General features: G+C 38.6%; 1 pseudogene; it reads left to right on the top strand.

The window, feature by feature from the left end:
• The first annotated feature begins 5,851 nt into the window (after positions 1–5,851).
• On the top strand, positions 5,852–15,463 carry LOC118988274 (mitochondrial inner membrane protease subunit 1-like; annotated as a pseudogene).
• Positions 15,464–17,100: the final 1,637 nt, after the last annotated feature.

The raw sequence follows: 17,100 nt of genomic DNA, 5'->3' as shown, positions 1-17,100 counted from the left end.
GGTAGGGGCCATTTTTGCAGGTGTGAGTTTGTTTTCTGGACTGTTTCATTTTGTTCCGGCAGCACCTGTACAACAGTATATAAGACAGGGTGGGCAGAGTGACTGTCACCCAACCAGAAGGAAGGACCCACCAAGGAAGGACACAAAAATGACAAAAAGCCAATTACAACCAGAGAGACCAAATAAATGTCCCAAAGGTCATTCCAAGAGCATCAAGCTCAGGAGATAAAGGAGACTGCACCACTGGGTCCCACAGAAGGTCACACCATGAAGACAGGGAGTCAAAGTGGATCAATCGAATATGCAGAAATGAACAAAAAGAGTCACCTAAAATGGGGAGATGAAGAAACAACCCAAAATTGAAAGGAAAGGAGAAATCCCCAGAAAGATATTTAAACAAAATTGATACAAACAAACTATCAGACATCAAGTTCAAAAGAATTGTTCTAAGTACACTCAAGGAGCTCAGTAAGAACTAAAAAGAACTCAGGGAAGCTACAAGGAACTTACTGCAAAATACACCAGCAGGAAAAAAGGATATATAAACTATCAATAAGAGCCCAGAGGAAATGAACAATACAATATCTGAAATGAAGGACACAGTAGGTAGAACTAAAAGCAGGTTGGATGAAGCAGAGGATTGAATCAGCAAGTTGGAGGACAAGATAGAAAAAAATTCCTGTAAAGAGGAGAAAAAGAAAAAAGACTCTAAAAGAACAAAAAGAGGTTAAAGGACTTGCAAGACAACATGAAACATAATAATATCCACATAACAGGGATACCATAAGGAGAGGAAGAGGAGCAAGGGACAGAAAACCTGCTTGAAAAAGTAATAACAGAAACTAACTTGAAGAGAGAAAATGTCATGCAAGTCCAGGAGGTACTGAGGGTCCCAATCATGGTCCCAAAGAGGCCCACTCCAAGACACATCATAATTAAAATGGCAAAATTCAAAGACAAAGAGAGAATCTTAAAGGCAGCAAGGGACAAACAGCTAGTAACATACCAGGGAGCTCTGATAAGGCTATCAGTGGATTTCTCAACAGAAACACTATAAGCCAGAAAGGAGGGCAAGAAATATCCCAAGCAATGAAAAGCGAAGGCCTGCAATCAAGACTCCTCTACCTAGAAAGCCTCTTATTTAAAATAGAAAGTGAAATAAGAAGTTTCTCAGACAAAAGAAGGCTAAGAGAATACATATCCACCAAACCAGCTTTGCAAGACATGAGAAAGGGAGGGCTTTTAAAGAAAATAAGTCAAAACTGAGAGAGAGGGGGACAGAGAGAGAGGAGCACAGGTACAAAGGGGGGAAAGCAATGAATAATTACCTATCAATAACAATGTTCAGTGTAAATTATTTAAATCCTCCAATCAAAAGACATAGGGTAACTGAATGGATAAGAAAACATGACCTGCATGTATGCTGTCTATGGGTGACCCACCTCAGAACAAAAGATCTACACAGACTAAAAGTGGGAGGATAGAAAAAAATATTTCAAGTAAATGGACATAAAAAAGCCAGCATGGCAATACTTACATCACATAAAATAGATTTCAAAACAAAAGCTGTAAAAAGAGATAGAGAATGACACTTCATAATACTTAAGGGAAGAATCCATCAAGAATATATAACCATTATACACATATATGCACCCAACATAGGAGCACCTAAAGATATAAGGAAAATCTCAGAGGACTTCAAGAAACATATAGACAGCAACACACTTATAGGAAGGGATTTTAACACCCCACTATCAACAATGGATAGATCTTCAAAACAAAGAATCAACAAGGATATTGTGACACTGAACAACACTCTAGATTAAATGGATTTAATTGATATATACAGAACCTCTCACCCCAAAGAAGCAAAATATAGCATATTTTAGGACTATAAAATGCACTCCCCCAAATTTGAGAGGAATAATGGTTGTTAATGCTGCTGTTGAGTTCTGTTTAATTTACATTGATGAAATATTATGTTATTAAATATTTTACCACATTTTTTGCTTCAAATTTTTTTTTCCTATTTTCCTCCTCTAAAACCTAGTTGTGTCTTATGGTATGGAAAATATGGTACATTCTTTACAAATGCACATGGAATATTTTCATAAATAGACCTCATGATAGGACACAGAACATGCCTCAAAAAGTTCAAGAAAATTGAAATTATATCAAGCACTTTTTTGGATCACAACAGCTTGAAACTAGAAACCAACCTCAAGGAAAAACTCAACAACAATTTACATTCATGGAAACTGAATAGCATGCTATTAAACGATAAATGGGTCAACAATGAGATGAAAGCATAAATTAAAAAGTTTCTGGAAACAAATGAAAATGAATATACAACAGCCCAAAACCTGTAGGACACAGTAAAGGCAATCCTGAGAAGGAAGTTCATGGCAATACAGGCCTACCTAAAAAAGATTTAAAAATTTAAAAAAACAACCTAACCCTACATCTAGAAGAACTAGAGGAAGAACAACAAACAAAATTCAGAGCAAATAGAAGGAAAGAAAGAATCAACATCAGAGAAGAATCAAATGACGTCAAGACTAAAGGAATAATTTAAAGAATCAATAAATCCAGGAGCTGTTTCTTTGAAAATATAAACAAAATCAACAGACCTTTAACTAGACTTATCAAGAAAACAAGAGAGAGGACCCAAAAAATAAAACCAGAAATTAAAGAGAAGTTACAACTGATACCACAGAAACACAAAGGATTGACAGAAATTACTACAAACAACTATATGCCAAGAAATTTGACAACCTGGGTAAAATGGACAAATTTCTAAAAACATTTAATCTTCTAAAACTGAAAGAAGAAGAAGCAGAAAGCCTGAACAGACCAATAATGGCAGAAGAAATTGAAGCAGTAATAAAAAAAACTCCTGCCACACAAAACCCTGGACCACATGGTTTCACAGGGGAATTTTACCAAACATTTAGGTAACAGATAACTTTTATCCTTTTCAAACCACTGCAAAAAAATTAAAGGGAGTAGGATCAAGGATGGGATGTGGGGATGGCTGAGGGAGCAGGGAGTAGTGGGGGAAAATGGAGATAACTGTACTTGAACAACAACAAAAAATGTGAAAAAAGAGAAAAGAATACAACAAATAATAATATAAGAATAAACTGTGGCCCTGGCTGGTGTGGCTCAGTGGATTGAATGCTGGCCTGCAAATCAAAGGGTCACTAGCCAACATCATACTCGATGAAGACAAACTAAAAGTTTTCTCCCTAAGATCAGGAACAAGACAAGGAGACCTGCTTTTACCACTTATATTCAACATATAAGTATTGAAAGTTCTAGTCACAGTGATCAAACAAGAAAAAGAAATAAAAGGATACAAATTGGAAAGGAGGAAGTAAAACTGTCATTGTTTGCAAATGTCATGATAGTGTATATAGAAAACCCTATGGATTCCACCGAAAATCTACTCAACCTAATAAGTGAATTGGGCAAAGCAGCAGGATACAAAGGTAATATTCAGAAATCAAAGGCAGTTTTGTATACCAACAATGAAATATCAGAAACAGAAACTAGGGGGAAAATCCCATATACTATAGCAACAAGAAAAATAAAGTACCTAGGAATAAACTTAACAAAGGAAATAATATTTGTACTCAGAAAACTACAGAACACTGAAGAAAGAAATTAAGGAAGACACAAATAAGTGGAAGCGCACACACTGTGTTCATGGATTGGAAGAATTGACATCAATAAATGTCCATACTACCCAAAGCAATTTATTGATTCAATGCAATCCCTATTAAAATACCAATGACATATTTCAAAGATATAGAACAAATGTTTCAAAAATGTATAGGGGATCATAAACAATGCTGAAAAACCTCAGCAATTTGAGGGAGAAGAACAAAGTAGGAGGAATCACAATACCTGATATCAGACTATATTACAAAGCCACTATAATCAAAACAGCCTGGTACTGGCATAAGAACTGGCACAAACATCAATGGAACAGAATAGAGAGACCAGAAATAAACCCACCTTTCTATGGTCACTAATAATTGACAAGGGAGGAGCATAAAATAAGTAAAAATAGTCTCTTCAACTCTCTCTTCCAAATACTTTTGGAAGATCTGGACAGGTACCTGCAAAAAAATGAAACTAGATCACTAACTTAATCCATACACAGAAATAAACTCAAGATGGATAAAAGACTTAAATATACCTTGTGACCCCATAAAAGTCCTAGAGAAAAACAAAGGTAGAAAAATTTCAGACATTCCATGCAGCAATATTTTCACAGATACACCCTCTAAGGCAAGAGATATAAAGGAAAGAATACAAAAATGGGACTGCATCAAATTAAAAAGCTTCTGCACGACTAAAGGAAACATCAACAAAATAAAAAGAGAACCAACCGTATGGGAAAACATGTTTGTCAGTGATACTTTGGACAAGGGTTTGGTCTCCAAATATGTAAAGAACTCATGTAACTCAAAACCAGGAAGAGAAACAATCCAATCAAAAAATGGCCAAAGGACCTGAACAGACACTTCTCCAAGGAGGACATACAGAGGGCCAAGAGACATATGAAAGAATGCTCAACATCACTAGGCATCAGAGAGATGCAAGTTAAAACCACAATAAGATAGCACTTCACACCTGTTAGAATGGTCATCATTAACAAATCAACAAACAAATGCTGGCAAGCATGTGGAGAAAAGGGAACCCTATAACACTGTTAGTGAGAATGCAAATTGGTAAAGCCACTGTGGAAAACAGTATGGAATTTTCTCAAAACACTAAAAATGAAATTGCCTTTTGACCTACCAGTTCCACTACTGGAATTACACCCTAAGAATCCTGAAACACTAATTCAAAAAAAACCCTGTGCATCCCATGTTCATAGTAGCATAGTTTACAATAGCCAAGTGCTAAAAACAGCCTAAGTGCCCATCAGTAAATGAGTGTGGATACAAAAAACAACAACTGTGGTACATTTACGCAATGGAATATTACACAGCAAAGAGGAAGAAGGAATTCCTACACTTTGAGAAAGCATGTATGGAACTGGAAATTACTATGCTAAGCAAAATAAGCCTGGTGGTGAAAGACAAATACCATATGGTGTCACCTATACGAACAAAACAAACAAATGAGCAAACTAGAACCAGAGACATGGAAATAAAGAACAAATTGACAGTAACCAGAGGGGGAGTAGGGAGGGGCATAAGAAGGGCAAGTGTCTAGTCAAGAAACATGTATAAAAGACCCATAGACATGGACAACAGGGTGGTTATTGACTGTGGGAGCCAGCAGGGCAGGGGAGTAAGTGGGCAGGGCATGGGAGAGCAATGGGGAAAATATTGGGACAACTGTAATTGAACAATGAAATTTAAAAATAAAAATAAAATGAAAAAATTTAAAAAATGAAAACACTACTTGAAGGCTAAAAAAATATGAATACACTTCAGAGGTAGAACTGAGTTTAAGTCTGCAGACATACTTAACTCCAAAGCCTGTTAACCAGAGTCTCCCAAGTCACTGTGACTTGGACCTCCAAAGTCCAAGAAGACCTCTGTCTAATTTTGAAATGCCAGCCAAGCAAATCTGAGCCCAGTCTTTCCAGAAATCTGAGTTTCTTTAATGGATACAGAAAAAAGCATCAAACCTTCTAACCACTTAGAAGTTTTGAAAGTTTCAGGACCTTTATAATTACCACAAAGGCAACAGCAATTCCTAAACAACAGCTAGGAAATGAATCCCCCAACCTCCAACTTCAGGTATTAGGTTTTAGCCTTTCCCAGGCGAAAAGGAAAGGAAGAGGTACTGTGAGTGATCGGGGAGTGCCACATGGAGACAGAGATCCAGAATGGCATCACTCCTATTTGCCTCCTTGTCCTCAAGTTTTGTACAGCTGGCCACTACTGATGATAACTTTGAACACAGTGAAAGTCAGGCAGACTCCATTTTTCTCAAAAAAGTGAGTGCCTTAAAACCTTATAACAAAATAAAACAAGTTTAAGGCAGTTGCAATCTCTCAGACAGTATTATGGGGTTTTTATTTATTTTTTTTATTATATAATTTTTTAAATTTAATTCTTGTTCAAGTACAGCTTTCTGTCTTATATTCCCAGCCCTGCCCACCCCGCCCCGTGCTCCCCACCTCCCTCCCATTTCCGCCCCCACCCTTAGTTATTGTCCATGTTTCCTTTATACTTGTTCATGTGAGTCCATCCCATTTTCCCCTATGATTCTCTCCCCCTTGTCTCTGGACCCTGTCAGCCTGTTCCATATTTGAGTGTCATTGGTCATATTTTGCTTGCTTGTTTGTTTTGTTGTTTAGATTCCTGTTAATGGTGAGATCATATGGTATTTGTCTTTCACCGCCTGGCTTATTTCACTCAGCATAATGCTTTCCAGTTCCATCCATGATGTTGCAAAGGGTAGGAGTTCCTTCTTCCTTTCTGCAGCATAGAATTCCATTGTGTAAATGTACCATAGCTTTTTGATCCAGTCATTTACTGATGGGCGTCTTCAGACAGTATTTTGATTAGGGACTGCATTCTTGATCAAAAAGCCATCTCAAAAACATGTAGGCATATCCAACAATATGTCAAAAAACAAAAACAACTAAAATTTGCAATTATTTAAAGTAATATTCCAAGAATCATAATTGAGCACAAATTTATTTTTATATTAATGTTTAAAGCTGTTACAGCTTACTGTAATTGCATGTAGAGCTTACAAACAATAGACTCCTGCTCAATCTCCAAATTTATGTTTGTTACACTTGTATTCAGTCTCCCAGACTTAGCACTATTGTTGCATGATACTTTTTCAGATACATGGTTGAAAACTAGCTTTATGCCTACGTAAAAGTTGATTATATTTCTGTATTAATTCAAAGCACAATTAATGAGCTGATTTTAGGTGGCAAGTCCAGTGTTAAATGCTATATACTAAAGATCTACTGATTAATAAGACAACTTTACTGTCAACATGTGGCTCAGCCAGGTAGAGAGACTACAAGAAAAGGAACAGAGACAATAGAATGCAATGAGTACTGGGTATATAAAATGCTACAGGAATCATGATGACGATAGCCATGACAGTGGCAGTCATAGCACCTGTCATCACTGTGTCATGTTTATACATTACCTCGTTAAATCCCCACAGCAGTCCATGAAGATCAGCTCTACCCATACTTTACAAAGGAAATAAAAGACCTTCCGGAAAGTCAGGAATTTTGCCTAATGTCACGCAAGAGATAGGTGAAATAAAAATTACCTACTAAAACTTGTAGTTCTAACAATACTTCCTATGCTGTGGGGGAAACTTTGTGCGCAACTCCCCCCATCTACCATGGATGGAAACAAAATTACCAAGACATGATCTGCTGGGGGAGGAGAGGTGGTCAATCTCTCAAAGGAGAAGGACCAAGAACCCCTTCCTCAATGGCTTTTATTAGGTTTGTAACACACAGGAATACAGGTAAAGCTCATCAATCAAAGTCAGGCGGCAAGCATCAAACAATAGATAACATTTCAAAGAACTCAGGGCTTAATCTGAGTCCATTTTTGTCAGGTAAGGGGGTTGCAAAAACTTTGGAAGACATACTCATTTCCTGCCCGGACCCTTATCATACGAATGAAAGCACTCTTAGCAAAGTAGGCTTCACAGGACTTTAGGAAGTCTTTCCTAGGCCCGATCACCCCGGAACCCACTCTAGCCGGCAAAAGGTTGCACTGCCCTCCCCATCATAGCACTTCTCCCAGACAGAAATGGGGACTCAGGCTATGTCAGAATAGCTGGGGAGCGAAGATCCATCACCCCCTCTTTGCTGCAGCCCCCCCGAGTCTTTCCTTGAGGGCCTCCCAAGTGATCGTGTCTGGCATAGGTTGTCCCCCTTTTGAAGGGTCTTACCCATCACTGACTAACTGACCAAGCACTGTGGGCCAGAGATAGAAGCAGCAGAAGCAGCACTCCTGCCAGGGAGATAAGCTTTGTCCCCTTAGTAGCTCACAGTCCAAAGGTTGCTCTCTCAGCCTTATCCTTGGGGGGCAGTTACAACTCCTGAAACCAGGCAGAGCAGTTCCCAACACCACACTGATACTGTCAAGTGGACTGGTGGAGGAAAGGCATCTCAGGCAGAGCAGGACAGCAGTCCACATTCACACAAAGTAGAGCCTGATAGAGAGTAAAGACCTGTTATAGTTCCTGCTAAAAGCTTTTTGTGTTACAAGTAGATACACTAAACTAGATCTTACACCTTTGCAACCTGACTCAAACTGAGAATCATAAAAAAAAAAAAAAGAAAACAAAACAAAACAAAACAAAAAACCAAGAGGGGCCAAAACACTAAACACACAAAACACATAATCCTGGTAAAACTGTTGGGTGGGGATTGGAGTAGATGATCAACAGAGTTCATGTACAGTGAAGCTGAAAATTAAATACATTAACTTTCTAGCTTTTAAACTGCAAGCTACTTTCAGGCAAAATGGATGACCAGATCATGTGGTTTATTAATTATTCAAAGTATTCATCTATTTGACAAATATTTCTCGGGTGCCTCTATGTGGCACACACTGTACTGGGCACTGCCAGGGAGGAAGTGAAGCAGGTATGAAGCTTCCCTCACCAAAGGCATCAGCTGGAGGGGAGGACTGACATCTTGACAAGTAGCAGCACTGCGGAGTGCACAGCAGGCAGACAGCCGCCAGACAGCAGGCACAGGTAGGGCGCATGACTGCTCTCCCTCCCTCAGATAATTCACAGTGGGGCACGAGGGTGTCGCCTCCAGCAGTTTCTTCAGCATTATGCACAAAAATGCACTGTGGTTTGAATTTAGAAGCTACTGAATTCAAAATTAGATTCAGAAGGAGATTGAGTAATCAGAATAACAGCAGACAAGAGCCAGTGGGAGACGATTTTTCAGAATTTAAAGCACTTTCTCTTTCATTAAGCCTCAGACAGCTGCACTGTGGGTCCTATTGTGCAACACGTGTGATATTTCAACTTCACACTCACTGACAATCCACATTTATATGATACTACAGAAAATACTGAAAAAAATATGTTTGCTTTGGAAAAAATAAAAGGAAAAAGAGCATTAAACCTTATAATTATTAGTGTTTAAAGGTTTTCACTTTTTTATTTTCTTAAACTAAAAGCTACCTGCAAGAGTCTTGATTTCTAAATTGGAATAACTGGAGGGTTAAATAACTGTTAAATATATAATACTTAATTAAAGTAAATTAATATTCTGACAAATAATCAGAAAATAAATAAACATCAAGGGTACCAAAAGACAGGCGACCACAGCGAAAGACAGGGACTGCTGGCTGCAGGCTCTAAGGGGTGCTTCAGTGGAAGAGAGGAACTGCAGTCTCTTTTAAAGAAGAGCTATGTGCATACCAGGGTGCAAGATAAATGCATAGAAGGAAGGCAGTGCTGCCAATGTGCCACCGAAGTGGAACTCAATATTCTCTAGTTGTTAAAATTCGATGGTTGTCTTCTTTTAGCCACTTCTTCCTGTCTGGGGCCCTAGTGAATAGCACTCTCAGAGTTCACTCTGTAAAGCCCCCGTATAAAGCAGTTCTGCACTGACATAAACACCAGACTATATGGGGGTTCCTTTCCATAGTGTTTCATAAGGACACATTACTTTTACAAAGAATTGGCAATGATGATCAACTAGGTACAAAAGCAGCCAAAAAAGAAAAAGAAAAAGAAAAAGAGTGATAAATTAGAGTAAATCTCTGTGGTTTAGAGCATGCGGTTTGATTCACATTTGTAATTGAATAGCCCCTCACCTACTCAAACACATCACTCCAGGAATGTTCCCATCTCCGACACCGTCGATTTTTGCCTTGTCATTAGGTTAGGTCATTTCCGGCATATACCAGCATAGTTTGATCTTTATCTCCTCACCTTATGAAAACATCCTCTCTGGACTGCACTTCCTCCTTTACCTACTGCCCATTCCTCCCTTCTCTTTTGCAGCAAAACTCCTCGAATGATTTGACTATTCAGTATTCACTCTTCTCTCCTCCAATTATCTGTCACCACATTTTATTCAGACTTTTGCCACCACCACCACTCCCAAACTGCTTTTCCAAGATCATTAATAATATCGGTGTTGCTGAATTCATTTGTTGAATTTCATTCCTCTTCCCACTTGATGTATCAGTAACATTTGATACAGTTGGATCACATTCAACTACTTGGAAACACTCTTCACTCAGAATTCAGAGCTTGCAGCACACTGGCTTCCTCCGTTATTGGTTTATCCTCTTCTCCAAGACCAGCACCTGGGTCTTGGACCTGCTGCTTCTCAGGCCTCCCCTATTTCTCCGTACTGTCTCTTGGAATCTCATGCCTTTAAATACCATCTATGTGTTGATGCCTGCCAGATTATACTTTCATACTGGTCCTCTCCCCTGAAAGGCAGGTTCATCCATCCAACCATCTTTTCAGCAACTCCACTTGAGATACTGTTTAGACAAACAGTGTCTCAAAATTAATGTGCCCATAACTGAACTCCTGATCTTCCTGCCATCCTCAAATTTAGGTCCCTTTCCATCTCAGCCAATATTGTTCATCCTTCCACTTGTTCAAGCCAAAAATCTCAAAATCAATGTCCAATTCCCTCAATTCTTTTTTTCTATTTCCAAGTATAGAGGGACCTTAAGAAAGTGTCATAAATCCCTTTGAGGAAGGACCCAGTGCCACAAGTATCATAAATCTTACTTCCAGTCTTCCTCAAAGGAAATGTGGTCATTTACCAGGGTGACTGTGCACTATAGAAATGGAAATACCCAAAATTTGGGGGGATTACTGAGGACTGGCTCTGAGTTGACACTCATTCCTGAGAATCTAAAATGCCCTGTGGTTTCCAAACCAAATGATCTTGTATCTAAGGCCCTGTGGTTACCAAACCTGTGTAATTTTGGCCTCGGTCTCTTATGAGCCCAGAGGTCCAGAGACCCATCCTGTGACAAACATCATTAGAAATCTTTTTTAAAATAAGATATGGACCTTGATTTTATAGTGACTTATTTTAATAACTTTTTATTACGAACGTTCTTGTTTTTATTTATGCCTGTGTTCATTGCCATTAGCCATGTTTATGTTTTGATATGGACCTTCAGGTGCAGGTAATCTTAGGAAAAAAAGTGTCTGTAGATATTAAGTTTAATTATAAACATTTCAACCAGGTCTGCCTGTCTTGAAAGTTGGTGATTTTGCCACACTGCACCTTTTCCCTTGGGCCAGTGTGAACCCAGCAAAAGGATCCCAGAGACCACTAAGGCCTAGAGCATCACGGAGAGCCCCTGCGTGCTCTCTGAGGGAATGTTCAGTCACTGCGGATGCAGCATGGCCTCAGGCTGATCCTTCCAACATGGGCCATCAGTAGATACTGTCTGGCTCCTGAATAGAAGGCTTCCAACCCTCATGTTGCAGCCTCCAACTCCCAGTGATTTACACCTGAGGGAGAATGAGGGGTGTGCACCCTGACGGGAGACCTAGAGACTTCACTGTCCACCCCCTAGATTCAATCCTGGTACTTGGCAAAGGTCATTTCTCTTTAGTTTCAACAACAAATATTTTTTAAGCACACAATATGTGTAAGACTCTGTTCTGGTCTTCTTTTGATGGGGCACATTTCCCCAAGATTTTCCTCAGGTCTGGTGAGTGAACTAAAGCTCTAGGACTTGGACTTCTAAATGTTTCACATTGAGGGACTGTCTGGCAATAGTTTATGGGCAGTGCTGACCCGTGGTCTAGTTTCCATCAGGCTGAGGCAAAAAAGAGGGGTAGGTGCAATAGCACGACTTTCCAGTGAAGCTAAGTTTATTCCATTTAGAAGGTTATACCTTATCTTGATATTACGTTTTTCCCCTTTTTAGTTTAAAAATGGCTTTTCTTTTATGAAATGATAATAGAAAATAGGGTATTTTTCAATGTTATTACTTAAAAAATAAAACATTGACTACTCTATCGCCCCCAAATAAATTTATATATATATATAGATAGATATATGATGTATTACTCTGTAATTCAAATATGTGCACATTCCTCCATTCTCTATGGTTTCCTCTCTGTAGCCACAGGCAAGATCCATGCTAAAAAGGTATAATATAATATGTTTCTGCAGTCACCTCCCACTTTTTGCAAATGCATCTTGACCAGCAATGTAAGTGGTTTGCTCATCCAAAGAACCAGATTTCCTTTGGAAAGATGGGGCTGCGTAACACAGAGTCCTGCCGTGGGAGGCTGGAAGAACACGCTGTCTCACAAAGTATTGCTGAGCCTGATGATTCCTAACGCTTCCAGAGGCCCTGATGGAGTCTGTCCCCGCATTGCCAACTGATGTCACAGCCTGCATACTCGGTCCCCCACATAGTCTACTGGGAAAACTCATCACAATATCATTCTAAAAGGAAAGTTACAGGGTAACATGTAGCAAATATGACAAATTTGCCCTAAATCTGTCTTCAAAGTTCAAAAGAAAAAGGAATGGAAATTGGAGGTTTTAATTTTACCGGTATTAAATCAAAGGTAGACCAGTATTATCTTCCTCTACACTATGCTTCTTTCTTCCAAGAATTTCAAATGATTTCTGATGTTGTCACCTTCATTTAGTGATTATAATTTTAGGCAGTTTACCATAAACCCAAGTTGAGTTTGGAATTTTGGCTCATTTAACATGATGCTTACCTCTTTCCACCATAGTAGACAGCACAGTACAAGCAATTTTGTCCTGTCTGAGCAAAGATCTGCATTAGAATCTTGACTGAAAATTAATTATGAGCTGTATTACTTTCAGCAAGCTTTTAACTTCTCTAAACCTCAGTTTCATCACTTGTAAGATTAGTATTACAAGAACAACAGCACATGATTGTAATGCATCTGGTACGAAATACTCGAGAATGCTAGCTCAGTTTTTTAAAAAGCTAATTAGACTTCACATTTTCATTTCAAATTAACTTACACAAGATACCTTTGTCTTCTGTCTTCTGTCTTTGTCTTCTGTTTGTATTATTTTTAAAAAACATTTGAGAGGAAGAATTTTTTAAATATGTTATTTATTTATTTATTTTTTAAAGAGAGGCAAAGGGAAGGAGAAAGAGTGGAAGAGAAACATCAATGTTTGGTTGCCTCTCATGTGTCCCCTACTGGGGACCTGGCCTGCAACCCAGGCATGTGCCCTGACTGGGAATCAAACCAGCGACCCTTTGCTTCACAGGGCCATGCTCAATCCACTGAGCTACACCATCCAGGGCTGAAAGGAAGAATTTTAATTTGCTTACAAATGAGCCTAGAGTGAAAGGCTCATTGTGGTAAATGTTTAGCCTACTCATAATTTCAAATATCCACAGATAAGAATCACAAGTGGCCTCAGCTTTAATTTTACAGCACTGTTGCTTTAACAAGTGTCCTTAACACTGTATTTCAGTGCTGAATCGTTAATGACTCAGAGGTTTATAAATATCATTACTTGAATCACTCGGAGTTTTCTTTAGTGGTCCCTACTTCCTTCTCTAAATTTCAATTAGACCTGACCCTGAAAAGGGAATGATATGTGACAAGTTCACTTCCCACACTGGTGGGGCTCATAAGTCTCTATAATATACATAACACATTTATAATAAGGAACATTCTAAAAATAAGTTCAATGCATTCTCATTCAATTCGCTAAATAACTGATGTAACTTGAAGACAGTAAGCTATACTCATCAGTTTTCTCTAACCCCTTACTAAATGTCAGAAGGAACTGAAATATTCTAAACTAGGACACCACTCTTAATTCCTTAAAAATAAATTAGAATGCACACATTTTTATACAAAAAATGTGGATAAGGATAGGATGGAGAGGGTAAAGGAGATCAAATATATGGTGATGGAATACTAGACTTTGGGTGGTAAGCACTCAATGCAATATATACATGATGTATTATAAATTGTACACCTGAAATTTATATAATATTGTTAACCAACATTACCCCCAATAAATTTCACTGAAAATTTTTAATTAAAAAAATTTAAGTGCTTCAAAAATATAATGTAAGTATATAACATTTAAAATCTAAATCTCATTTTGTAGCAATTGTTAAAAGACAACACTGAAAAAGATAGCTAAGGTGCCAAGTTGAAAGCTGCTGAAATGTGACTGCTGGTACATGAAATCACTTCAGTAAGGGATTTAGTTAAGGAATAGGGAATGAGGAACTATTGATATAAGGTACAAGTCAACATAGTCAGAGTCAATTCATTATCTGTGCTTACAATAATGTACAGGAGCAAAGATAATCCAAAACTCTTACATATTTGCTTTTGTATTATATTATTTGCAACAGATTTATCTTCTCACTATATTTAAAATTTGGGTATTTATCATCTGATGGATGGTAGGGGGGAAGACACCCAATAGCACCCTCAAAAGCACAAGGAAGCAAGGGAGATAATACTTTCCAAAGATATTCTGAAAAATAAATTGTGTCTGTAAGTGAGTAGCAGGTAAGGCCTGGGATGCTAAGAGCATGGAATGAGGCCAATCACAATACTTGATTACTTTGCACTCCATCACCCAGCCTCCAGGGATCTAGAGAAAAGCAGGATTGCACACATGCCTACTCACTGCATTTACTCTCCTTTCCTTCAGGCAAATATCCCACCCTCTAGAGCTATTGTAGTTAAGAGTATTGTGGATCACAGCCTTCAAAAAGAGAAGTGCTTGTCTGCTCAGCATCCCAAGCCAGGAAGTCCCACCTGAGTCCTAGAGGTGAGTCTCCTAGGCTTCTTTGGGGCCAGAAAAATCCTAAAACCAGAAGTCACCTACATATGCTTTTGAGACATGCTTTAGATGCTTTTTTCCAGAAACCCTGCAACTATCCTCAAAATTTAATGTATTATAGAATAGACCTATGACCAATGGTGGTAGAGTCTACATGGAACTCTGCTTCAGGGTGTTCTGGAAAGAACCTTTCAACTTATTGGATATTCTAGTCAGTAGATGATATAGCTCATTATGCTTTTGAATACCTTGGTAATGTTGTCTGTTATGAGTTCTGGACCATCAGTGGAGCCTATAATTCAAAACTCAGATATTGCCTTTGCAGAACGTCTTAGTCAACATCTTCACGGTGTCCAAAGAGGTGATATTGTGACTACAAAAAGTCCAAGTGATCCAAAAATCAAACATTTGTAAATGAGTAATTGGTTTAGAAGGAGACAAAATCCTTACCAACCATCCATCAATTTTCTTTAAAAGCCACAGTTACGTGTCAACAGATCATGTTTGGTTAGAAGGTGATAACCCACAGACTTCTATAATTCCAAGTACTATGGACCTACTTCACATGGATTAATAAGAGGACATATTTCTTTAAGATTTGGCCTCTGAGTGATTTTGAATTCCTACATGACAACCCTAATGGCCACAGATTTTTCGATAATTAGCAAGCATTTATTCTTTTGACTTAATTTTTATCTCCTGTCCAAGTGACTTTATTCTTGCAAATAAAACCATGTTTTTATCAATAAAATAATTACCATTCAATAAAAAAGCAGCATTCTCAAATTTGGGGGACAAGCCCAAAGACAGTTAATAGAAATTAATTGAAAAATGAATTAGCTAAGCCAAAGCTGAGAGTGACCCAAAGAAATAATTTGCAGAGTAATCTTTGTAAGTCTTAGGAAGGTGAACTGCAATTTATGAATCTTTTAAATCTGTGATCTTTTAAATTCTAGGGAAGATGGCAATGAAACAACTAGTTTCAAATCTAAAGCTGAGGGTCCTTAAGATATTGATTAAATGTAGTTTTAAATCCTACCTCTAGAAATCACCTCTTTCTCTCTTTACATATATACTCCTCAGAGACCCAGTCTTTTTCCCAATAATCAACACTGGTGTCAGCAGAAAACCTAACTAACAGTCACATAGTCAAGACTTCTGGCAGGCTAAAGATAGCATCTTGACCTAAGCTATGTTTTAGTTCCTGTGCCCTCAGGTGTACCAACCCTCTGGCTACTTTCCCATGAAACTAGACACCAGGGGAACATTAGAACAGACCTCAGAGCTGTCCTCAAGGCTTGAAGAAATGATTCATCAGCCTTACCTGACTGCCAACTAATCAGCTCTAAGCAGGACTCCGAAACCCTAACCCACAGTGTCTTGTTATTTTTCCCTGTGTATTCTGTAACCTACACACCATCAGGGAGTTCAAGCTGTTGAGTATTAACCTCTGGTTCTCCTGGGTGGCACCATTCATAATAAAATAACCAGTCTTTCTCCACTGCAATTCTCAGTGTCTGGTGTTTGGCTCTGCCAGTGCCAGGTGCACAAACTCTTTCTATTCTGTAACAAATTCTTCACCCAGAAACAGAAAAAACCATAAAAGTAAAATACCAAAAACACCTCCTCAGTGCTGAAAGTAAAGCATGCTGTTGACAAACATGTAAGATTATCTAATCTGTTAAGTAAAGGTGAAACTGATAGGGGACTCAAGACTTGAAAAATTTTAGCTTAAGGTAAAAAGTTATAAGTGTAGCAAGTAATGTATATGTTAAAGCTTTTGTTTCAAAAACTGCAGATAAGGCCCACCCTGGTCCTGGGAAAACAGCTGACCTCCTGGGGCACTGGGTAGAGATTACCACCCAGGGACAAGTTGGAGGCATCCAAGCCTTTTGTGTTCCAGGGGAAGCAGATGACCACCCTGCCCTTGGGAACAGCTAACTGCCAAGGACAGGAATATTGCAGCTTCTGAATCTCAAAGCCCTCACCTGCACCTTGTTTATCCACCCACCCTCGCCTTATAAAAGGTCTGGCCTAAAAAGAAAAGACAAAATGGTTTGTTAGGGTATGAACCTCCCATCTTCTTGGATCACTGGCCATCTGAATAAAGTGCCCATAAAAGATTCAATCACTGTCATAGATTATTGGGTTTGGCAGTGACAGGCAGCCCAAAAGCCAGTGTCTTTTCTGGTTAAAAAACGAGATCAAAAGATTTCACCAACTGCCAACTCAAATTCCCCACCCTGGAAACTATGGGAAGAAAGCAAATCAAATCTTGACAAATTTCACCAGTGATCACTAACGATGAGGAGTGAAGG

Source organism: Sturnira hondurensis, unplaced genomic scaffold, assembly GCF_014824575.4.
Source record: "Sturnira hondurensis isolate 20B ecotype Veracruz unplaced genomic scaffold, ASM1482457v3 Scaffold0006213, whole genome shotgun sequence".
In the NCBI taxonomy this organism is placed as follows: domain Eukaryota; kingdom Metazoa; phylum Chordata; class Mammalia; order Chiroptera; family Phyllostomidae; genus Sturnira; species Sturnira hondurensis.
This window is presented reverse-complemented; position numbering and strand designations above follow the sequence as displayed.